General features: G+C 44.8%; 1 pseudogene; it reads left to right on the top strand.

The window, feature by feature from the left end:
- LOC143172225 (ribosome biogenesis protein NSA2 homolog) overlaps positions 1–26,218 on the top strand; it is a 33,782-nt pseudogene that overhangs the window by 4,047 nt on the left and 3,517 nt on the right.

Below are 26,218 nucleotides of genomic sequence, written 5' to 3'. Positions count from 1 at the left end.
GATAGGGGATGTGATATACCCACTCAATGCCATGCTCTTTGGCCCAGGTGTCTATGAGGTTGTTTCGGAAATGAGTCCCGTTGTCTGACTCAATTCTTTCTGGGGTGCCATGTCGCCATAGGACTTGCTTCTCAAGGCCCAGGATAGTGTTCCGGGCAGTGGCATGGGGCACGGGATATGTTTCCAGCCATCCAGTGGTTGCCTCCACCATTGTAAGCACGTGGCGCTTGCCTTGGCGGGTTTGTGGGAGTGTGATGTAATCGATCTGCCAGGCCTCCCCATATTGATATTTCTGCCATCGTCCTCCATACCAGAGAGGCTTTAACCGCTTGGCTTGCTTGATTGCAGCGCATGTTTCGCATTCATGGATAACCTGCGCAATAGTGTCCATGGTCAAGTCCACCCCTCGATCACGAGCCCATCTGTATGTTGCATCTCTTCCTTGGTGACCTGAGGTGTCATGGGCCCACAGAGCTAGAAATAACTCACCCTTATGTTGCCAGTCCAGATCCACCTGAGCCACTTCAATCTTAGCAGCCTGATCCACCTGCTGGTTGTTTTGATGTTCTTCAGTGGCCTGACTCTTGGGTACGTGAGCATCTACGTGACGGACTTTTACAACCAGGTTCTCCACCCGGGCAGCAATATCTTGCCACAATGCGGCAGCCCAGATGGGTTTGCCTCTGCGCTGCCAGTTGCTCTGCTTCCATTGCTGCAACCACCCCCACAGGGCATTTGCCACCATCCATGAGTCAGTATAGAGATAGAGCACTGGCCCCTTTTCTCGGTCAGCATTGTCTAAAGCCAGCTGGATGGCCTTTACTTCTGCAAATTGGCTCGATTCACCTTCTCCTTCAGCAGTTTCTACAACTTGTCGCATAGGACTCCATACAGCAGCTTTCCACCTCCGATGCTTTCCCACAAGACGACAGGTCCCATCAGTGAACAGGGCATATTGCTTCTCATTTTCTGGTAGTTCATTATACATTGGGGCCTCCTCAGCACGCATTACGTCCTCCTCTGGCAATATTCCAAAATCTTTGCCCTCTGGCCAATCCATGATCGCTTCCAGGATTCCTGGGCGACTGGGGTTTCCTATTCGAGCCCGTTGTGTGATCAGTGCGACCCACTTCCTCCACGTAGCATCAGTTGCATGATGTGTACAGGGGATCCTCCCTCTGAACATCCAGCCCAGCACCGGCAGTCGGGGTGCCAGGAGGAGCTGTGCTTCAGTGCCGATCACTTCTGAAGCAGCTCGAACCCCTTCATATGCTGCTAATATCTCTTTTTCCGTTGGAGTATAGCGGGCCTTAGATCCTCTGTATCCCCGACTCCAAAACCCTAGGGGTCGACCTCGAGTCTCCCCAGGTGCTTTCTGCCAGAGGCTCCAGGTAGGGCCGTTCTCCCCGGCTGCGGTGTAGAGCACATTTTTTACCTCTTGCCCTGCCCGGACTGGCCCCAGGGCTACTGCATGAACTATCTCCCGTTTAATTTGTTCAAAGGCTTGTCATTGCTCAGGGCCCCATTTGAAATCGTTCTTCTTTCGGGTCACTTGATAGAGAGGGTTTACAATCAGACTGTAATTTGGAATGTGCGTTCTCCAAAAACCCACGACGCCTAAGAAAGCTTGTGTTTCCTTTTTGCTAGTTGGTGGAGACATGGCTGTTATTTTGTTGATCACATCCATTGGGATCTGACGACGTCCATCTTGCCATTTTATTCCTAAAAACTGGATCTCCTGTGCAGGTCCCTTGACCTTACTTTGTTTTATGGCAAACCCGGCCTTCAGCAGGATTTGGACTATTTCCTTCCCTTTTTCAAAATCTTCTCCTGCTGTGTTGCCCCACACGATGATGTCATCAATGCACTGCAGGTGTTCTGGAGCCTCACCCTGTTCCAGTGCAGTCTGGATCAGTCCATGGCAAATGGTGGGGCTGTGTTTCCACCCCTGGGGCAGTCGGTTCCAGGTGTACTGGACGCCCCTCCAAGTGAAAGCAAACTGTGGCCTGCACTCTGCTGCCAAAGGGATTGAGAAAAACGCATTAGCGATATCAGTTCTGGCATAACACTTGGCTGCCTTTTAGAAGAAGTTTCTTCCTCCCTTACTAAATGAGCTGACTTCTGTTTCCAAGATTTCTTCTTGTGTACAGGGGCGACTGATACCGGCACAGGTTGGCTCTTTGGTTCAGCCACAGGGCGTGTCACTGGGGTCTGCGTAGCTGCAGTGAATGTCGCCGGGGTCTGAGTGGCCACAGTGCCTGTCGCCGGGGTCGGACTGGCCGCAGGGCCTGTTGCTGGAGTCTGAGTAGCTGCAGAGCATGTTGCTGGGGTCGGAGTGGCCGCAGGGTGTATTGTTTTACCGTCAGATCCAGAGACCTTCTCTTCCCTTTGAGGGCACTGAATGGTGTTGAACAGGGCTCGGTAGGCATGGGCCAGGCCCCAGCACATTGCAATGATCTGCATCTCTCTGGAGTTGCCAGGGTGACAGCATACTTTGTCCAAATATTCCACTAACTTTTCAGGATTCTGCACTTGCTCAGGGGTGAAGTTCCAAAACACTGGGGGTGCCCATTGGCCTATGTGCTTGCCCATCTTATCCCACACACCCTGCCACTCATAACTATTCAGCCTTGGGGCAGATCTCTGGATGATATTCTTAAATTGCTTACCAACTTTAGACAAAACCAAAACAATATTCCAAAGAAGTACCAATAGAAGTATCTTAACTACCCAAGGATGTTCAAAATACTGAAAAGTTACTCTAATGAGGGAGGAAACATCATAGAAGAAGGTAGTGACACTGCCATTCTGTATTTCCTCTGTAAAAAACCTCTCAGAAAAGTCACTGCAATTGCTAGTTGTCTCCACGAAATGGTATCCGTGGTACAGTAATGGCTTCATTGCGAAATTCACATACCAAATTAAGACCAAGGTCAATGTTCTAAAAACAAACCTCCCAAGCAGAGCATCACTAATCACTGCAGACCACAGCAAACTGCAAAACCCAACACTAATCTTTAACATGTACAGCAGGAAAAAGAGCACGATGCAGATTACACAAAACAATATCGAGAACAGAGAAACCAACATTGTGACCCACAACTATTAAGAGATATAAGTTCCTTAATACACTCCGGTTAATCTGTTTTTATCTCAAACCCTTCATGCCCCACGTTGGGCGCCAAAAATGACTGTCGTGGTCTAACCTCAGTCGGCAACTGAGTACCACACTGCTGCTCGCTCACTCCCCCCACCCCCGGTGGGATGGGGGAGAGAATTGGAAGAGCACAAGTGAGAAAAACTCGTGGGTTGAGATAAAAACAGTTTAATAATTGAAATAAAATGATAATAATAATAATAATAATACACAAAGCAAGTGATGCACAGTACAATTGCTCACCACCCACCGACCGATGCCCAGCCAGTCCCCGAGCAGCGGCCCCCCCGGCCAGATTTCCCCAGTTTATCTACTGAGCATGACGTCACATGGTATGGAATGTCCCTTTGGCCAGTTTGGCTGTGCCCCCGTCCCAGCTTCTTGTGCACCTCCAGCCTTCTCAGTCGGTAGAGCATGGGAAGCTGAAAAGTCCTTGACTAGTGTAAACACTACCTAGCAACAACTAAAACATCAGTGTGTTATCAACATTGTTCTCATCCTAAATCCAAAACACAGCATTGTACCAGCTACTAGGAAGGAAATTAACTCTATCCCTGCCGAAACCAGGACACTTATGCGTCTTGGCCACAGAGTGGACAAAAGCTGGTCGTCTCCCTGCTTTTTCCTCAATAGGAGTGTTATGAGGATCTTTCTCCTTGTCCAGGAAACTGGAATCAAAACTGACCATTTCTTACAAGGGTAAGCCTCCGAGTGATTTAAGAGTAGATCTCAGTTTTCCTTGTTCCCTTTTATGGCTGTTTATTTCATGTCACAGCCTAGTCCCAAATTAACAAAATAAATGTGGAAGAAAAAAGGAAAAATACAACTGATAATTTATGAAAAAAACTATTTTGTATTTAGTTGTTTCTTTTAAAATTATAGCCATAAGAGCACTGAGGCAATTTAAAAGCAAGAGTAATTCTTCTAGCAAGAGAGAAGTTGGTGACAGAGGGAAAGAGAAGAAAGATTTGGAACATCAGAGAACAAAGAGTAATCACCAGTTTCCAAAAATATTGCTAAGAAAATACTCCTGTTTAAAATATGATGATGAAAGGGGAATAATGTTTTGTGCACCATGTCATAAGCATAATGTGGATTTGGGGGAAAACATTCATAATTTTTGTTCTGGCACTGATGACTTCAAACTTGAATTTATAAATACACACCAGAGTAGTGAAGCTCATGCCTGGGCTACCTGCATGGAAGCTGCCAGTACTGCTTCACCAGATACAGTTTCTACTGAGCAGCTGTTGAAGAGCATGAACTCCATAACATTAGGAAGAGTAGAAAATATCTTTAGAACATGCCATGCTATTGCTAAATCTGGTCGTCCCTTTACAGACCTTGACTGGATGTGCAAACTAGATGATATGAAAGGAGTGGATACTGGTTCTGTATGTAGAAATGACAAGTCAGCAAGAATGTTTATACATTTTATTGCTAAAGTAGAAAGAAGAGCTTTGAAAGAGAAACTGGAGAAATGTAAATTCTTTTCTCTCATTAGTGATGGAGTCACAGATAGTATACTCAAAGCAGCTGCAGTTGTCTACGTACGCTTTGCAAATGAAGGAAAAGGCCATTGCCAGATTGTTGGGGTTCAACCTGTTCACAAAACTGACGCTTCATCTATAAAAAATGCAATTGAGGAAACATTACAAATAAATCTTCAGCTCAGTCTGGCAAGCCAAAACTGGTCAAGAAAATTAGTTGGGTTTGGAAGCGACGGGACAGATGTCATGGTAGGAGAAAACAGTGGGATAGCTAAACTTCTGAGGGAAATTCAGTCTTGTGTACAGTCTGCTTTGCTTTGCTCACTGCCTAAAGCTGGCTTACAAAGGAGCACTGAAAAATATTCAGCTATACAACATCTTGAGCAGTGTCTTGAGAAATATGTATTACTTCTATCATAACTCACCTCTAAATAAGAATAATCTCAAAGCCACATATGAAGTCATTAAGTTACGCCCAGCTATTCCTTCTTGCATTGGAGGCTCCCAACAAACAGCTCTACAAATTCTCCTTAAAGGTTATCCTGCAATTGTTCTACATCTGAGTAAGGTAAATGATTTAAAATTTGGATGTAACTTCAGGAAAAATTAATTGCTATGGCTAATTTTGGTCCACGTACCTGACGCTTTCTTTTTCTGCATTGATTTCCAGATTGAAAGAGATTCAAGAGCCTCAAACCAGCAGAAAGTCGAAGGCCTTTTACACCTCCTTCTGAAAATTGAGATAGTCAAGTTTTCTCACTTCTTGTTGGATGTCATCAATGTCCTCAACATTCTGTCATGTGTTACTCTGGATCACAACTCCTCCATTGCATAGTGACAAGGTCACCCATCTAGTTGACCAAGGGAAGCCAGTAGATGTGGGGTTTTTTGGATTATAGCAAAGCTTTTGATACTGTCTCTCACAGTATCCTTCTGGACAAAATGTCCAGCACACAGCTAGACAAGTCCATAATACGTTGGGTGAACAACTGACTGGCAGGTTGGGCTCAAAGAGTTATAGTAAATGGGGTTACATCAGGCTGGTGGCCAGTCACCAGTGGGGTTCCCCAGGGCTCAGTTTTAGGGCCAGTGCTCTTTAATGTTTTTATAAATGATCTGGACGCAGGAATCAAATGTACATTAAGCAAGTTTGCCAATGATGCTAAACTAGGAGGAGCTGTGGACTCCCTCGAGGGTAGAGAGGCCTTACAGAGAGATCTGGAGAGACTAGGCAGCTGGGCAATCACCAACCGTATGAAATTTAACAAGAGCAAGTGCCGGATTCTCCACCTGGGATGGGGTAATCCTGGTTATACATACAAATTGGGGGACGAGAGGCTGGAGAGCAGCCCCGCGGAAAGAGATCTGGGGGTTTGGGTTGATGGCAAGTTGAACATGAGTCAACAGTGTGCCCTGGCAGCCAAAAGGGCCAACCGTGTCCTGGGGTGCATCAAGCACAGCATAGCTAGCCGGTCGAGGGAGGCGATTGTCCCCCTCTACACTGCACTGGTGCGGCCCCACCTCGAGTACTGTGTGCATTTTGGGCGCCTCAATGTAAGAAGGACATCAAGCTATTAGAGTGTGCCCAGAGGAGGGCGACCAAGATGGTGAAAGGTCTCGAGGGCAAGACTTATGAGGAGCAGCTGAGGTCACTGGGTTTGTTCAGCTTGGAGAAGAGAAGGCTGAGGGGTGACCTCATTGCAGTCTACAACTTCCTCAAGGGGGGCAGCGGAGGGGGAGGTGCTGATCTCCTCTCTCTGGTGACCAGGGATAGGACACGAGGAAATGGAATGAAGCTGCGTCAGGGGAAGTTCAGATTGGACATTAGGAAAAGGTTCTTCACTGAGAGGGTGGTCGGTCACTGGAACAGGCTCCCCCGGGAAGTGGTCACGGCCCCAAGCCTGTCAGAGTTCAAGGAGCGTGTGGACGATACTCTTAGTCATATGGTTTAGTGTTAGGTGGTCCTGCGAGGAGCAGGGAGTTGGACTCGATGATCCTTATGGGTCCCTTCCAACTTGAGATATTCTATGATTCTAGGATTCTAGGATATATTTTCAACCGTGCAGTCAATGCTGGAAACACTCCACATGTGTAAAACAAGGTCTGGCATTTCTAACAGCTGAACCATGATCTCTTAGAATATAATAAAAGAGTATTATATATTGTTTTGTATTCTGTATCTTTCAGAGCTGGTCCAAAGGAATGCCTGATGGAGACCATTCAGCACTTTCATGTTTACCAGCTTGTTGGAAATGGGAAATATTTCAGCAGTGCAAACCAAAGTACTAAGTAATTTGGTGAAGAGGCTATGTGATTGTTTTTGTGATGCAAGTCAAGATGTTTTGAGAGCAACTACTATTGGAAGTTTTAACTATGGCCTGACAAAATGAAGCAAGATATAGAACTGTGTTAGTGGCCATTTGAAGTGCACATTCTAAATTTTTTAAAAGCATAAAAATATTTTTGTTTTGCCTCTGTTATAGAATTTGGTGAAAAGGAAGTGTCTGTCTTGACTAAACATTATGAAGTCATACTAGAAGCTGTTAGTGTGAAAATAGGTAAAGTAGAAACTGAATGGAGCACGTTGAAATTAGAGGTATATAACAGGTAATAAGAAAACTGCATTTGTGTCTGTTTATTGATTTACTAAAAATAATTATGGAAATACATTTAGTGATAGTTATAATTATACTTTTTACCATGCTTTTTAGATTTCAGAACATCCAGACCTTGACATGGAATTCGGTGAACTCAGATTATTCAAAGAAGTATCCCAACATCCTGACATTGGTAGATTTGATCCTAACTCTGCCGGCAAGTTCAGCTAAAACAGAGCGAGGCTTCAGTCAAATGAAACTCACCATGATGCATTTGCACTCTAAACTAATGTCTGAAAGTGTGACAGATCTTATGATAATTCAGATGAACTCTCCAGATATCAAAAAATTTGACCCCAAGAAAGTATTCATTTGTGGAATACTACTTGGTAGAGAAATAGATGACTACAGGGAGGTGATATGATGACAAATGAAAGATCAGATTACTCCTCGGAGTTTGATTTGGAGAGTCTCTGTGGAAGTGACTAGATGAAAATTCTTAGTTTTTACTTCACAATCGTTCTTGTAACATACATGGGCACTTTAACAGAATACCTTGCAGGGTTAATGAATGTAAAATTTATATTTTTTTCATAACATATTACAATGTTAAAATATGGCTTTTCTTTACGTTCACTGCTGAATCGGCAGCAGATGTTTACATTTGCCCTTCTATATCTGACTTGCACAAATCTGAAGACAATGAACAAAAATAATGGAGTACATTGTGACCTTGGCGACATGTGGACAGAGAGATGACTCATAACTTCTATCTGATTGTTTATTGCATTTAGTTGAGTCATAATACATTATAACCACTGGAGTTAACCGTCATCTTACTATCAGTCTTTAATAGTTCAAGAAGCTTCATTGATTCTGAAAACCCTGATTTTCTTTTGATAAATGTGTAGAAAATCGGTGCATTATTTCTGTCAAATGATTGCTTGACCTCTGTAGCCTATGAATTTTGGGTCATACCTTCTCTCCATATCTGTATGTGTTGCTACTTTTTATTCTCTTGTGGATAAGGTTTAACATGACCTTTCATATATTTTTGTCAGACTTGTCCTTCAGAAGACTTTCCTACAGAGGCAGAACAGATCCATTTTCCATTGATGATTACTAATTGCACAAATTAATCTTCCCATAGCAAATACTCTTACAGTCAGGATATGACTAATATACCTCACAGCTTCAACCACTTTTTTTTTTTCTTTAAAAATGCTTCACTGAGGGCTGCAATAAGAATGCTGTATCTTGATTTTTAACCTAGGAGCTGAGAATGAGAATTGTTCAGAGAAGTTTCTGATTTCATAGTTTGGCACTTTCTACATGTTCTAAATGCAACTTTCTACTTGATAATTTCCAATCAAGGAAAGGCATACCAGCAGAATATATTGCTACCATCAAGCAAAAGCAATGATTTATATATAAAGAAAGCTAAAGTGAAATCATTAATGACCCTTCTTAGTTCTTCCAACAGTGATGAAGATGAACTAGAAATAATTTGGGAGAAACGAATTTGAGGTCATTCACCTTTAAATCAACCCTTTTCTAAATTGAGATCAACTCTCTACGTTCAATATAAAACATGTCTAGTAATTGCAGAAGGTGTACTATATATATACACAATACACACACACATATAAAGTCTTTTTTGTGTGTCTTGCATATATATTCATGCTACTTCTAGGTCTAAATAGTATGTCAGAAATAGAGTAGGTTTTGAATGCATGCCTCATTAAGGCCTCCACTCAAGTAGAGTTAATCTGTAGGCACTAGAAAAAGAGATCAGTACTGTGCATTACATGGTTGATTATAGAAGATCCATCACTTAAATATCTTCATTTGTGATTTCTCAGATAACAAAAATGTTTAGGTATACTTTCATAGAATCATAGAATAGTTTGGGTTGGAAGGGACCTCTAAAGGTCAGCTAGTCCAACCCCCCTGCCGTGGGCAGGGACATCTTCAACTAGATCAGGTTGCTCAGAGCCCCGTCCAACCTAACCTTGAATGTTCCCAGGGATGGGGCATCCACCACCTCTCTGGGAAACCTGTTCCAGTGCTTCACCACCCTCAGCGTAAAAAATTTCTTCCTTATATCTAGTCTAAATCTACCCCCCTTTAGTTTAAAGCCATTCCCCCTTGTCCTGTCGCAACAGGCCCTGCTAAAAAGTTTGCCGCCATCTTTTTTATAAGCCCCCTTTAAGTACTGATAGGCTGCAGTAAGGTCTCCCCAAAGCCTTCTCTTCTCTAGGCTGAACAACCCCAACTCTCTCAGCCTTTCTTCATAGGAGAGGTGTTCCATCCCCCTGATCATTTTCGTGGCCCTCTTCTGGACCTGCTCCAACAGGTCCATGTCTTTCTTATGCTGAGGGCTCCAGAGCTGGACGCAGTACTCCAGGTGGGGTCTCACCAGAGCAGAGTAGAGGGGCAGAATCACCTCCCTCGACCTGCTGGCCACGCTTCTTTTGATGCAGCCCAGGATACGATTGGCCTTCTGGGCTGCGAGCGCGCATTGCTGGCTCATGTCCAGCTTTTCATCCACCAGTACCCCCAAGTCCTTCTCGGCAGGGCTGCTCTCAATCCCTTCATCCCCCAGCCTGTATTGATACTGGGGGTTGCCCTGACCCAGGTGCAGGACCTTGCACTTGGCCTTGTTGAACCTCATGAGGTTCACACAGGCCCACTTCTCGAGCATGTCCAGGTCCCTCTGGATGGCATCCCGTCCCTCTGGCGTGTCAACCGCACCACTCAGCTTGGTGTCGTCTGCAAACTTGCTGAGGGTGCGCTCGATCCCACTGTCTATGTCATTGATGAAGATATTAAACAGTACCGGTCCCAATACGGACCCCTGCGGGACGCCACTCATCACCAATCTCCATCTGGACATTGAGCTGTTGACCACTACCCTCTGGATGTGACCAGATCAGGGAACCAGGAAGTCAACCATTTAAACGTTTCTTCAAATCCGTAAGATGTGTCATCCCTTTGTATCTCATGGAGTATTTTAGTCTGTTTCCAGTTCTCTTCTAAAACTGTAGAAATCCTACCATTCTGGTCTACATATACACAACAACTTGTATTTAAAACTGTGCACACTCCCCCTTGGGAGGTTAGCATCATATCTAGAGCCATTCTGTTCTGTAAAGTGATTTTTAGCCAATTCAGACACTTCTTCTTGTAGGGCTTTCATAGCATCGCAAGTCTCGTTCCCAATTTTCCAATTACAGCAGAAATATTTACTATAGCTTTTTCTAATTCACTAACTCCTAACCAGGGGAGAAACCATCTAGCGAAGGAGTGAAATCCTGTGGGTCTGTCAATCAATGGATTATTTATGTTTCTTTTACTTCCCATTCTTGTTCTATTGTATTGTTGTATGATGTTTGGTCACCGTTATTCTGTACATGTTTTACAAATATCAGGAAAGAGAAATTGAGGAGTATTCCTATTAAAGGAACACCATTCTTAGAATGCTCGGGGAAATGAGTACAGATCCAACAATTAGACTTGTTCACCATTTGTGATGTTTTTTGCATCAAAGTAAAATGCCAGTTCTGTTCCCACGGATTTCCTGGTTCCCCATAAGACACTTAAGCATTTCTTAATTTCATCCATAGGCAACAGAGGAGTATCACCCCCCCCTCAGCTCCTTCATTTCTTTTCCTAAAGAAATCTGTATACCTACACAAATACACTAGCAAAGATATGAAAACAATTACCAAAACGCAATACAAAGATATTAAGCCTTGTATACCGTCTAGCTCAATATATGACTTTCCAGAGTCCCAACTACAGTTTATTGGGATTGAGAGAGCTTCAGCTTCGGTGGTCTTGTTTCTTCAGGGATCCACTCCTTCTGCGGAGCTTTCTTCATGCGGGTATAGTGTATCCACAAATCTGTACCCTTCACTTTCACAGCGGTATAAGTGATAAGTAGCACCAGGTAAGGTCCTTTCCACCTTTCTTTCAAAGGCTCATCCTTCCAGGTGCGGATGTAAACTTCATCTCCAGGTTGAAATTCATGCACCGGTGAATCTAAAGGCAAAGGAGCTCGCTGGTTAAGGTACCTGTGCAAGGAAGACAAAGTCTGCGACAAGGATAATAAATAATTGACCAGACCAGCATTCCCTCTCCTTTCATGTGCGTTTGGTCCTCTTTTCCTGTCATCAAATTTACAGGATATGGTTTTCCATACAGTATTTCAAAAGGACTCACTTTTTCTCTTACTCTAGGAGTAACCCAAATTCTCATTAATGCTATAGGTAGGACATCCACCCACTTCATTTGTGTTTCCTGACATAGCTTCGAGATCTGTCTCTTCAGGGTCTGATTCATCCTTTCTACCTTCCCGCTTGACTGTGGCCTCCAAGGGGTATGTAAATCCCATTGTATTTGTAAAAACTTAGAGACTCCTTGAACTATTTCCGCTACAAAGTGAGGTCCATTGTCTGATGACATCCCTTCAGGGATGCCAAATCTTGGAATCACCTCTTTGAGCAGAATTCTAACCACTTCCCTGGATTTGTTGGTACGGCACGGGAAGGCTTCAGGCCACCCAGAAAAAGTATCAACTAACACTAAGAGATGCTTAAACTGGTTACATTTTGGTAACTCAGAGAAATCTATTTGCCAGTATTCCCCCGGGGTTTGACCCCATCTCACTTCCCCGAGAGGAGGTTCCCATTGAACTTTTCTCGGTGGAATCAACGCTCCAATCAATGATTCCTTTTCAGCAACCCTTTTAGCCATTTTGTCTGCCTTTCGATTTCCTTTGATAACCTCAGTTTGTCCTTTCTGGTGAGCTTTGCAATGTACAATTGCAACTTGTTTTAGTCCCAAAACAGCTTGCAGCAGTTTTAAAATCTCTGGTCCATACTTGATAGGGGTTCCCTGAGAGGATAACAGTCCACGCTCTTTCCAAATGGCTCCATGTGCATGGACCACTCCAAACGCATATTTGGAATCTGTGTGTATGTTTACCCTTTTATCTTTGGATAGCTCTAAAGCTCGAGTAATAGCTATGATGTCTGCTTTCTGAGTGGAGATATTGGGTGGCAATGCTCGTGCTTTGACTTCCTCTTGTAGAGTTACCATGGCATATCCAGCTTTTCGTTCTCCATTCACCATGAAGCTACTTCCATCTGTGAAAAGTTCAACTTCTGGATCGCTTAATGGTACATCTTTCAAATTGGGTCTGCTGGAACATACCTTTTCGATAACATGTAGGCAATTGTGTTCTAGCTCTCCTTTCTCGTCTATTGGCATTAAAGTGGCAGGATTTAAGGTTGAAGGCATTTTTAAAGTGACATCGTCCTGTTTGATCAACACCACCTGATATTGGGCTAGCCTGCTAGGAGAGATCCAGTGGTGCCCCTTTTGTTCAAGTACAGCCATCGCTGCATGCAGTACAAAAACTATGATAGGCTGCCCCAAGGTTAATTTCCGGGCATCTTTAACTAGCAGCACCACTGCAGCTACGGCTCTCAAACATGCAGGCCATCCTTTGCTTACTTCATCTAACTGTTTGGAGAAGCAAGCTACTGGTCCTTCTCCAGTCTCCCAGAGTCTGGGTCAGAACTCCTAATGCCACATGTTGCCTTTCATGCACATATAGCGTAAATGGTTTTGTCAGGTCCGACAACCCCAAAGCAGGGGCCCTCATTAATTCAGCTTTGATGGTATCGAATCCTTTCCGGCATTCTGGAGTCCGTTCCAAAGTTTCCCCAAGTCCTTTGATAGCAGCATATAATGGTTTGGCAATTAAACTGAAGTTTGGTATCCAAAGTCTGCACCACCCTGCCATTCCCAGGAATCCTCGCAGTTCTTTCTTAGACTGCGGAGGAGCTATTCGACAAATAGCTTCATTTCGTTCCACGCCCAGTTCCCTTTTTCCCTGAGATATTTCAAATCCCAGGTAAATTACAGTTGTCTGCACAACTTGGGCCTTTTTCTGGGATACTCGGTACCCAGCCAATCCTAAGAAATTCAACAAAACTATGGTCGCAATTTTGCATTCCTGCTCAGTCTTCGCCCCCAATATCATCTACATATTGTAACAGGGTAGTGGAAGGATTCTTACCTTGCCATTCTTCCAATTCTTTGGCAAGTACGTTACCAAACAAGGTTGGGCTATTCTTGAATCCTTGCAGCAGTACAGTCCAGCAGAGCTGTGTCTTCCTTCTGGTGGTGGTGTTACCGTAAATCGGCAGATGAAAAACTCTCTAAGACTCAATTTGGAGTTTTAGAAAGCAGGCATTCTTTATTGCAGCGCCGGGTGCAAGGTGGAATTTCCACAAGTCAAGCACACCTAAGGCTAGATCACCGTTACATTTATACACAAAAATTACAAGGTAGTACACTCCCAATTACAATGATTGGTTAGTGATTTACATATTATTATAATATCTGCTGTGTCATTCTCTTCTGTTACTACGCTTGCGCGGGGGAAGGGTCTTCACCTGGGCAAGGGTCTTCTTGACCTGTGGGTATGTTTTTTAGTATTATAATGAAGACAGTTCACTTCAGGACACCTTAAAAGTAGGTTTTGTTGCCAAGTTGGCCAGCTAGATATCTACCTTGCCAGGTTGTCAAATAACTCATCCCATATACAATAGAACCTAGGGGCTCTGGTTATGGTCTAGAGAGTCCAGAGAATAGGGAATAGGGACTTCAAGCAACACAGCCTCAAATAATAAGTAACACAGCATCCTATACATAACGCTACCATAGGGGCTAACTTATTAGAATCAAAATGTTCTTCTAGTTGATTATTTCATAACCTAAAGATTCAGTAAAACTTAAGATCATCTTCAACATTTCCCCCCTTTGAAAGTTTTGAAAATCATTTCAATACTTTCATTTTAATATTTATTTTAGTGATGTGCTAATCACTATGTTTCAGTGATCTTAGTGGGAATCTTTAAAATTGTATTTGGTTCATCCTGTTGTCTGGCCACTGCTTGGATGATCATTTGATTAAATGCCGTCTTACTGTTTGCCTTTTTAAACAACAGTAAATCAAAATAATTGTTACTAATGTAGTGCTAATCTGTGATTTTATCCATGAACTCAAATTCCATCCTAGTCCCTTGAAGATTTTCATCTCCTCAGGATTAAGGTTTAGAATTTGAGTAGAATTACATCCCAATCTTAATAAATTTCCATGTTTTATTAATTCTCCAGCTGGTTTAAATTTCGCTAGAAAATTGGTTCCCACTAACATCCAAACTAATATCCATTCCCATTTCTGAAAAGAATACACAAAATTAGACATATTTTAGAGTCAATTTTGAGGTCTTATCTTCCTTATTGAGAATTTTCCACGATGGTGGGGCTTTCTTCACCCTGGTGTAGTGTATCCACGCTTCTGATTCAGCTTTCTTGATGGCGGTGAAGGTAGTCAACTGTACTTGGAAAGGTCCTTTCCAATGTTCCTGAAGGGGTTCAGAAGTCCATGCTTTCATGTAAACATAGTCTCCTGGTTGGAAATCATGTACTGGATTCTCCAAAGACAGAGGCCTGTTCCAAACAACTACACTCCGAAACACAGTTAAAGTTTTTCCTAGGGAAAGTAGATAGTTATATATGTCTTGTTTTCCTTTTATGTGTACATTCAAATTTGGTTCTGGAGATTCATATGGTTTTCCGTATAACAACTCATATGGACTGATTAGTTCCACTCTTAGGTTGAACCCGAATTCACAACAGAGCCAATGGGAGTGCCTGAGGCCACTTCAAATTAGTTTTCTGACATATTGTACTAATTTGTCTTTTTAATGTTTGATTCATTCTTTCTACTTTACCACTGGATTGTGGTCTCCAGGGTGTATGCAAATTCCAAGTAATTCCTAACATTTTACTAACACCCTGTACCACTTCTGCGACAAAATGTGGACCTCTATCGGAAGATATCCTGATCGGTACTCCAAATCTCGGGATAATTTCTTGCAATAGCCACTTAATAACTTCTTTTGTTTGATTGGTCCGACAGGGAAAAGCTTCTGGCCATCCTGTAAAAGTATCAACCCCCACCAAAATGTACCGATAACCCTTTTGGCGAGGTAATTCTGAAAAATCAATCTGCCAATAATCTCCTGGTTCCATTCCCGATTTTAATGTTCCCATTTGGACCTTTCTCTTTACTACGGGGTTGTTTTTCAAACATATCTCGCATTTTGCAGTTATCGCTTTAGCCATTTCTAGCATCTTTACTGATACTATTTGTTTTCTTAGAAGTGTCACCAATGTTTCCGCTCCCCAATGACATTCCTTATGTTTTGTCCGTATTATTTCCCTCATTACTAGTGGTGGGACCACTACTTGGCCTTGTGATGTTATCCACCATCCTGCCAGATTCTTTTTTGTGTTTAGCAACTTACCTAATCTCTCATCTTCCTCTGAATACTTAGATTTCTCTCTTGGTAGAGCAATGGTCTTAATAGGGATCAATGCCATTTGAAAGGCATCTCTTTTTGCAATTCTCCTAGCTGTCCTGTCTGCCAATTTGTTTCCTATAATTTCTTTAGTATTTCCCAATTGATGTGCTTTACAGTGCATGATTGCTACCTTAATCGGTTTTTGGACTGCTTGTATCAATTTTAAGATTTCTTCTTGGTATTTAATACTCGTCCCCTGAGAGGATAATAATCCTCTCTCTTTCCACAGGACTCCATGAACATGTACTACGCCGAAGGCATACTTTGAATCAGTCCAAATGTTCACTTTCTTCCCCTCACTTAACTCCAATGCCCTCGTCAAGGCTATCAATTCTGCCTTTTGGGCTGATGTTGTGCAGGGTAAAGAATTTGCTTCTACAACAGAATTCTCAGTAGTCACCGCATATCCTGCATATCGGATCCCATCCTCCACAAAACTGCTACCGTCCGTGTATAACTCCCAATCAGGATCTTCCAACGGACTATCCTTTAAGTCCTCTCGACTGGAATAGACATGTTCAATGGTCACCAAACAATCATGTTCTATTTGTCCTTCTTCCTGCACGGAGTTCAAAAAGACTGCGGGGTTAATTAAGTTAGTAGTTTTCAGAATGACATCATCCTGTTCTGTCAAAATCACTTGATATTTCATCATTCTGCTAGGGGATAACCAGTGAACCCCCCCTTTTGTTCTAGAACAGTGATTACCATGTGTGGTACATATACTGTTATTGTCCTTCCCAAAGTTAATTTCCGGGCTTCTTATATTCTTGTATTAACATCACTGTAGCAGCGACTGCTCGGAGACATGTAGGCCATCCTAAATCCTAAAGATTCAGTAAAACTTAAGATCCTCTTCAACAGTGGGACTCTCCCATTCAAAGGCAAAAATCTTCTGGCTCTCCTCTTCCAGGGGAATGCAGAAGAAGGCATCCTTTAAATCTAACACTGTAAAATACACATTGTCTTCAGGTATTGCAGACAGCAAGGTATAGGGATTTGGTACAACTGGATGTACATCAACTGTGATTTTATTAATTTCTCTTAAATCTTGTACCAATCGATACTCTTGAGTTCGAGGTTTCTTAACTGGTAAGATGGGAGTATTGTACTCTGATTGTTTCTTTCTTGTTTCTTTTCAGTCAATAGACACAGTTGAGCTCTCCACGCTGTCTCCTCGGGCACCTGTAACTGAATGGACTTATCAGAGAATGTTAATTGCGCTTTCACTTTACACAATAGATCACGTCCCAGCAATGGGAGGGGGCATTCTGGCATATACAGAAATTCGTGAGTCAATGTAGTGTTTCCAGTTGTGCATTCCATAGGTTTTAAAAATGGCCTAAGAGCTCGCTTTCCTGTGACCCCAACAATTGGCATATACATTTTACTTAAAGGCCCTTTACAACTAGTTACTACCGAATGGGTTGCCCCGCTATCTACTAAGAAATCTATAACCTCGTTCCCCAGCTTTATGGGAACCAGGGAATTGGCTGGGGAAATCTTGATATTCTCCCCCAGTCCCCTTCATTCAGTATCAGATGTCCCTAACGTGATCAGATTAGCATCTGATTCTTGCCCCCCTTCTCCTGAGGATTCAGCAAATTATTTTCTTCTCTGTGGGCATTCAGATTTCCAGTGTCCTTCCTTTCTACAATAAGCACACCGATTAGGACCCAAAGGAGTACGGTTCGAGGAATTAACTCCCCGCCCCACTCCACTCCGCATTTTCCCCTATCTCTATTATTATAAACCTTGTATGCTATTTCTATCAACTGTGATACAGACATTCCTCCAGCTCCATCTACCTGTTGCAGTTTCTTTCTAATGTCAGGGGCTGATTGTCTGCACATCCTCAGCCTCCCCACTGTCCTCAATGCATTTCTTTTCACATTCTTTGCAACAACCCTTTTTCTTTCCTTTCCCATTAACACTTTCTGCTAATACATACATCCCATCAGCATCGTCCATCAACAATCTACATTTTTTCTTTTTTTTCCTTTCCCCCCCCCCCCTCCATGATCAGGCCTCAAAACGAAAAACAAATCGACGTACGCAACCTCATCCCATTTATCCATCCTTCTACAAAACAGCATTAACTGCAAAATAGTGTTATAATTCAATGATCCATTCCCTGGCCATTTTTCTCCATCATCCAGTTCATACATCAGCCACCATTGGGCACAATAAGCTTTTAATTTATCTTTCTTTAGGGGATCCCCTCCAAACCTTCTCCAGTTTTTCAGGATGCATCCTAAGGGAGTACACAGGGGTACTTCGGTACAGGCAGCCGCACCCATATTATCAGTTTCCAACCCCCTGTTGGAATAGGATTCCTCTGAGCTCTTACTGCAGGCCTCTCTTGACGCGTCTTATGTAGAGCAAATTTAAGCCACTCGGCTTACCAGATTCCGACCCCCTGTCGGAATAGGAATCCTTTTTAAGCTCTTGCTGCGGGCCTTTCTTGGCACATCTTATGGAGAGCAATTCCAAGCCATTTCAAAAGCGGCTACTTACCTCTGTAGTCCCTTACCTCCTTTTAAATATCTCGTATTGGCGTTGCACCGTTGAGTTGCCTGTCATCCGTCCACAGAGAGGAACCGGTGGATTCCCCGATCAAAAGGTCAGTGCATGCTGGAGTCCTTCCCAGTCCCATCTCTCATCCGGAGCAGCAGGACAATCCGGGCAAGGCTTAAAATAGCGGTCCCATCTGGGTCGCCAGAAACTGTTGTCCCACAAGCGGGGTCTGGTACCCGGTGTGCAATAAGCCAATCTTACACACAGAGCCGAGATATTTAGTTATCTCATGTTTGCGCAAAGATGGGTGCTAGGTGGTAATTCCACAAAGCTAGCACACCACACAAAAGAACTACAGCGTGTTTATATTGTTACATGATTAGTAAAAGCCCGCCTAAGTTCATGCTCATTGGTTAGTTATGTTCAAATTAGCCTCGCTTGCCATGTAAATTAGCACACACGCTCCTTGCAGGTGTGGGGGGGCAAGTCTTTCCAGTCTTGAATTGAGTCAGTGGTCGCGATCTCCCCCTGCCGCCTTTACCTTTCCCCTAGTTACCGCAGGTTTTTGCTGACTTCTTGTTTCTTTGGCAATCATCTAGCCTCCAGCGCCTTCTAGGGCAAGATGGTCCCCTTCTATCAGTCTTCTAGTTCTTCAAGGGCATAGTCGTTGTAAGGCATGCATTGTTTATACAAGGTAATCAGGCTAGTACAGTGAAGACTACAGTCTAGGTATTAACCCAAATGTATGGCTACAGTAGTATGCTTTTTTTTTTCAGAGAAGGCGGCTACTATCTCTCAAAGTGCTTGGCTTTGAGAGTTAGGCTGCTTGTTTTAAGCCATTCAGAAATTCCTCAGTAAGATGAATGTCTTGTGTCCCTATCTTGACAGAAATTGTCAAGCTGTTATGCACTGTGTAGTCTGTCAATTGTTATATTAAGTGAAATTACTTGTTTACCTTGAAAAGTATTTAGGATTATTGTTATACTTGTTTAGAAATATCTCTTTTAAAAGAAAATTTTGAGCAAGCACAAGCTATAAGTTAAAAGGATATCATATCTAAAAATGTGCTTTTTTTCCTATTCTTAATACTGAGTGGGTTTTAAAAAAAAATACTGTTTTTCTTTCTTTGCAGCATTAAAATGCATTGTCGTGGTTTAACTTCAGTCGGCAACTAAGCACCACGCAGCCGCTCGCTCACTCCCCCCCACCCGGTGGGATGGGGGAGAGAATTGGAAGAGCACAAGTTAGAAAAACTCGTGGGTTGAGATAAAAACAGTTTAATAATTGAAATAAAATGATAATAATAATAATATGATAATAATAATAATAATACACAAAGCAAGTGATGCACAGTACAATTGCTCACCACCCGCCGACCGATGCCCAGCCAGTCCCCGAGCAGCGGCCCCCCCGGCCAGCTTTCCCCAGTTTATGTACTGAGCATGACGTCACATGGTATGGAATGTCCCTTTGGCCAGTTTGGCTGTGCCCCCTCCCAGCTTCTTGTGCACCTTCAGCCTTCTCAGTCGGTAGAACATGGGAAGCTGAAAAGTCCTTGGCTAGTGTAAGCATTACCTAGCAACAACTAAAACATCGGTGCGTTATCAACTTTGTTCTCATCCTAAATCCAAAACACTGTACCAGCTACTAGAAAAGAAATTAACTCTATCCCTGCCGAAACCAGGACAATATCCACCCCTTATTCTATACCATCTGCGTCATGCTCAAGTCTCATATTTTCCAGTACATTTTCATTAATCACCACCCCTTTATATATATATATATATACACACACACACAGAGATATCATTCCCTTCGTCTGTGGGCCATCCCTCTAAAATGTTCGGTGAGTTCATTTAGTCCATGACTTCGGGCTCCATCTGTCATAATAATCTTTCAGGGCAGGAAAAATGGAGATGGTATGTGGTGTTGGATTGTTCCATGTTGAAGTCAGTTCTGGTACCATCATCACTGTGCTTTGCTTGGTTTCACTGAAGTTATTCTTCATTAGTCTGGGTGATTCTTATTGTAATAACATTAGTATGGCATATAATATTATTAGTATTATTAGTATATCTGTGTATTATTAGTATAACTATTATAACTATAATTAGTACTTAACATCACATAATTCAGATCATTGGCTATTCTCACCCAAAATCAAATCCCCTTGAGGTACACATCGGACTTCCCCATCCTCCCGCATTATCCACCAAGTGCACCCAGGTCCTTGAGCAAAAGCAATCCCATGGATGGGTTTGCCTCTGCCTGAGGCAGTAATAACCCAGACTGTCTTCCCCAGCATATTTTTTATGTGCACTACAGGAACTTTATTCCCATCTACAGTACGTAAAAGTTCTGACTGGGCAGGGCCTGCTCGATTGGCAGATCCCCTAGTGTTGACTAACCAGGTGGCCTTTGCTAAATGCGTATCCCAATGTTTGAATGTCCCGCCACCCATTGCTCTCAGTGTAGTCTTTAACAGTCCATTGTATCGTTCAATTTTCCCAGAGGCTGGTGCATGATAGGGGATGTGATACACCCACTCAATGCCGTGCTCTTTGGCCCAGGTGTCTATGAGGTTGTTTCGGAAATGAGTCCCATTGTCTGACTCAATTCTTTCTGGGGTGCCATGTCGCCATAGGACTTGCTTCTCAAGGCCCAGGATAGTGTTCCGGGCGGTGGCATGGGGCACGGGATATGTTTCCAGCCATCCGGTGGTTGCCTCCACCATTGTAAGCACGTGGCGCTTGCCTTGGTGGGTTTGTGGGAGTGTGATATAATCGATCTGCCAGGCCTCCCCATATTTATATTTCAACCATCGTCCTCCATACCAAAAAGGCTTTAACCGCTTGGCTTGTTTGATTGCAGCGCATGTTTCGCATTCATGGATAACCTGGGCTATAGTGTCCATGGTCAAGTCCACCCCTCGATCACGAGCCCATCTATATGTTGCATCTCTTCCTTGGTGGCCTGAGGTGTCATGGGCCCACCGAGCTAGAAATAATTCACCCTTATGTTGCCAGTCCAGATCCACCTGAGCCACTTCAATCTTAGCAGCCTGATCCACCTGCTGGTTATTTTGATGTTCTTCAGTGGCCCGACTCTTGGGTACGTGAGCATCTACGTGACGGTCTTTTACAACCAGGTTCTCCACCCGGGCAGCAATATCTTGCCACAATGCGGCAGCCCAGATGGGTTTGCCTCTGCGCTGCCAGTTGCTCTGCTTCCATTGCTGCAACCACCCCCACAGGGCATTTGCCACCATCCATGAGTCAGTATAGAGATAGAGCACTGGCCACTTTTCTCGGTCAGCAATGTCTAAAGCCAGCTGGATGGCCTTTACTTCTGCAAATTGGCTCGATTCACCTTCTCCTTCAGCAGTTTCTACAACTTGTCGCATAGGACTCCATACAGCAGCTTTCCACCTCCGATGCTTTCCCACAAGACGACAGGACCCATCAGTGAACAGGGCATATTGCTTCTCATTTTCTGGTAGTTCATTATACATTGGGGCCTCTTCAGCACGCGTTACCTCCTCCTCTGGCAATATTCCAAAATCTTTGCCCTCTGGCCAATCCATGATCACTTCCAGGATTCCTGGGCGACTGGGGTTTCCTATTCGAGCCCGTTGTGTGATCAGTGCGACCCACTTACTCCATGTAGCATCAGTTGCATGATGTGTACAGGGGACCCTCCCTCTGAACATCCAGCCTAGCACCGGCAGTCGGGGTGCCAGGAGGAGCTGTGCTTCAGTGCCGATCACTTCTGAAGCAGCTCGAACCCCTTCATATGCTGCTAATATCTCTTTTTCAGTTGGAGTATAGCGGGCCTCGGATCCTCTGTATCCCCGACTCCAAAACCCTAGGGGTCGACCTCGAGTCTCCCCTGGTGCTTTCTGCCAGAGGCTCCAGGTAGGGCCGTTCTCCCCGGCTGCGGTATAGAGCACATTTTTTACCTCTTGCCCTGCCCGGACTGGCCCCAGGGCTACTGCATGAACTATCTCCCGTTTAATTTGTTCAAAAGCTTGTCGTTGCTCAGGGCCCCATTTGAAATCGTTCTTCTTCCAGGTCACTTGATAGAGAGGGTTTACAATCAGACTGTAATTTGGAATGTGCATTCTCCAAAAACCCACGACGCCTAAGAAAGCTTGTGTTTCCTTTTTGCTAGTTGGTGGAGACATGGCTGTTATTTTGTTGATCACATCCATTGGGATCTGACGACGTCCATCTTGCCATTTTATTCCTAAAAATTGGATCTCCTGTGCAGGTCCCTTGACCTTACTTTGTTTTATGGCAAAACCGGCCTTCAGCAGGATTTGGACTATTTCCTTCCCTTTTTCAAAAACTTCTCCTGCTGTGTTGCCCCACACGATGATATCATCAATGTATTGCAGGTGTTCTGGAGCTCCACCCTGTTCTAGTGCAGTCTGGATTAGTCCATGGCAAATGGTAGGGCTGTGTTTCCACCCCTGGGGCAGTCGGTTCCAGGTGTACTGAACGCCCCTCCAAGTGAAAGCAAACTGTGGCCTGCACTCTGCTGCCAAAGGGATTGAGAAAAACGCATTAGCAATATCAACTGTGGCATACCACTTGGCTGCCTTTGACTCCAGTTCGTATTGAAGTTCTAGCATGTCTGGCACAGCGGCACTCAGCGGTGGCGTGACTTCATTTAGGCCACGATAGTCTACTGTTAGTCTCCACTCTCCATTAGACTTCCGCACTGGCCATATGGGACTGTTAAAGGGTGAGCGGGTCTTGCTGATCACTCCTTGGCTCTCCAGTCGACGAATCAGCTTATGGATGGGAATCAGGGAGTCTCGGTTGGTGCGATATTGCCGCCGGTGCACTGTGGTGGTAGCAATTGGCACTTGTTGGTCTTCGACCTTCAGCAACCCCACAACAGAGGGGTCCTCCGAAAGACCAGGCAAGGTGGACAGCTGTTTAATTTCCTCCGTCTCCAAGGCAGCTATACCAAAAGCCCACCGGTACCCTTTTGGGTCCTTGAAATACCCTCTCCTGAGGTAGTCTATGCCAAGGATGCACGGAGCATCTGGGCCAGTCACAATGGGGTGCTTCTGCCACCCGTTCCCAGTTAAACTCACTTCGGCTTCCAATACAGTTAGCTGTTGGGATCCCCCCGTCACCCCAGAAATACAGATGGGTTCTGCCCCTATATAGCTTGATGGCATTAGGGTACACTGTGCACCGGTGTCTACCAGAGCCTTATACTTCTGTGGGTCTGACGTGCCAGGCCACCGAATCCACACAGTCCAGTAAACCCGGTTGTCCCTTTCCTCCCCCTGGCTGGAGGCAGGGCCCCTCTAATCCTCATCACAGTACTCGTTTCTCATTTCTTGTACGTATGGGTCAGAAGTTTCTTCATTAAGATCAAGAGTAAGATCAGCCCTTCTACTCTCTCTGGGGAACTGCCCGCTGGAAACTGGAGCAGCAATTTTCCTGGAAGAACCTCTTTCTGTGATTGTTTTCCCTTGCAATTCGCGTACCCGTGCCCCTAGGGCTGCGGTAGGTTTCCCATCCCACTTCCTCATGTCCTCTCCGTGGTCACGCAGATAAAACCATAGGGTGCCCCGTGGTGTGTACCCTTTATATTCTCTCTCTTGAGCAAAAGAACGCTTACTTCTAATAGCCGAGATACTGGTCCGTACAGGTGAGGAGTAGGACCTATCCTCTCTGAGTTGCTGGATCTCCCGGGACAGTTTTTCGGACAGTTTCTCCACAGCCGAGACGATGGAGGAAGAAAGACTTTCCTCGTATTGCCGGAGTTGACTAGCCAATTCATCCACTGTTTGTTCCTCTCCATCTTTCCAGGTCATCACTGCCAATGAATTGGCGTATGACGATGGTGAGCTCCTTATAAACTTCCGCCACATGGGTCGTGTGCACTTGACTTCGTCTGGATCTTTGGATAGTTGTTTATTGTTCAGGTCACCATAAATCACCTCCAGCACAGCTAATTCTCTCAGAAACTGGATACCCTTCTCCATGGTGGCCCACTTGCTTGGGCGACATATGACATCTTCCTTAAAGTGATACCTTTCCTTCACGCTTGACAAGAGTCGCCTCCAAAGGCTGAGGATACGTGTCCCTTTTCCAATTGCTTTATTAATGCCCCCTTCCCTAGAAAGGGATCCCAGCTGCTTGGCTTCCCTACCCTCTAATTCCAGGCTACTGGCCCCATTATCCCAGCATCGGAGCAGCCAGGTGACAATATGCTCGCCTGGACGACGGCTGAAATCTTTTCGTATATCTCGCAGCTCACTCAGGGATAGAGATCGGGTGGTCACTGCCTCGTTTATGAGTTCTTCCTCTTCCTCCTCCCCGATCAGCGGCCGGGTCTCCTCCTCCCGTTCTCGTGATGGCCCTTCTCCAGGGTACTCGTACAGTTCTTCCTCCGGTTCCCTTTTAGAAGAAGCTTCTTCCTCCCTTACTAAACGAGCCGACTTGCGCTTCCAAAATTTCTTCTTGTGTACAGGGGCGACTGATACCGGCACAGGCTGGTTCTTTGGTTCAGCCACAGGGCCTGTTGCCGGGGTTGGAGTGGTCGCAGTGCATGTCGCCGGGGTTGGAGTGGCCGCAGGGCCTGTCGCCGGGGTTGGAGTGGCCACAGTGCACGTGCATGTCACCGGAGTCTGAGTGGCCGCAGGGCCTGTCGCCGGGGTTGGAGTGGCCACAGTGCAAGTGCATGTCACCGGAGTCTGAGTGGCCGCAGGGCCTGTCGCCGGGGTTGGAGTGGCCACAGTGCAAGTGCATGTCACTGGAGTCTGAGTGGCCGCAGGGCCTGTTGCCGGGGTTGGAGTGGCCACAGTGCACGTGCATGTCACCGGAGTCTGAGTGACCACAGTGCATGTCGCCAGGGTCTGAGTGGCCGCAGTGCATGTCGCCGGGATTGGAGTGGCCGCAGTGCATGTCGCCAGGGTCTGAGTGGCCGCAGTGCATGTCGCCGGGGTCTGAGTGGCCGCAGTGCATGTCGCTGGGGTCTGAGTGGCCGTAGTGCGTGTTGCCCGGGTTTGAGTGGCCGCAGGGCCTGTTGCCGGGGTCTGAGTGGCTGCACGGCCTGTCGCTGGGGTCGGAGTGGCCGCAGGGCGCGTTGTCCGGGTCTGAGTGCCCGCAGTGCGTGTCGTTTTACTGTCAGAGCCAGAGACCTTCCCTTCCCTTTGAGGGCACTGAATGGTGTTGAACAGGGCTCGGTAGGCATGGGCCAGGCCCCAGCACGTTGCAATGAGCTGCATCTCTCTGGAGTTGCCAGGGTGACAGCATACTTTTTCCAAACATTCTACTAACTTTTCAGGATTCTGCACTTGCTCAGGGGTGAAGTTCCAAAACACTGGGGGTGCCCATTGGCCTAGGTACTTGCCCATCTTGTCCCACACACCCTGCCACTCATAATTATTCAGCCTTGGGGCAGATCTCTGGATGATATTCTTAAATTGCTTACCAACTTTAGACAAAACCGAAACAGTATTCCCAAGAAGTATTAATAGAAGTATCTTAACTGCCCAAGGATGTTCAAAATACTGAAAAATTACTGTAATGAAGGAGGAAACATTATAGAAGAAGGTAGTGACCCTGCCATTCTGTATTTCCTCCGTAAAAAAACTCTCAGAAAAGTTACTGCAATTGCTAGTTGTCTCCACGAAATGGTCTCCGTGGTACAGTAACGGCTTCATTGCGAAGTTTACATACCACACTAACGTCAAGGTCAATGTTCTAAAAACAAACCTCACAAGCGAGACATCACTATTCACTGCAGACCACAGCAAACTGCAAAACCCAACACCAATCTTTAACATGTACAGCAGGAAAAAGAGCGCGATGCAGATTATACAAATCAATATTGAGAACAGAGAAACCAACATTGTGACCCACAACTACTAACAGATATAAGTTCTTTAATACGCTCCGGTTAACCTGTTATTATCTCAAACCCTTCGAGCCCCACGTTGGGCGCCAAAAAGGACTGTCGTGGTTTAACTTCAGTCGGCAACTAAGC

The sequence above is a fragment of the Aptenodytes patagonicus genome, chromosome W, assembly GCF_965638725.1.
Source record: "Aptenodytes patagonicus chromosome W, bAptPat1.pri.cur, whole genome shotgun sequence".
Taxonomy (NCBI): domain Eukaryota; kingdom Metazoa; phylum Chordata; class Aves; order Sphenisciformes; family Spheniscidae; genus Aptenodytes; species Aptenodytes patagonicus.
The sequence above is the reverse complement of the archived record's forward strand: the minus strand, read 5'-3'. Positions and strand labels throughout refer to the sequence as shown.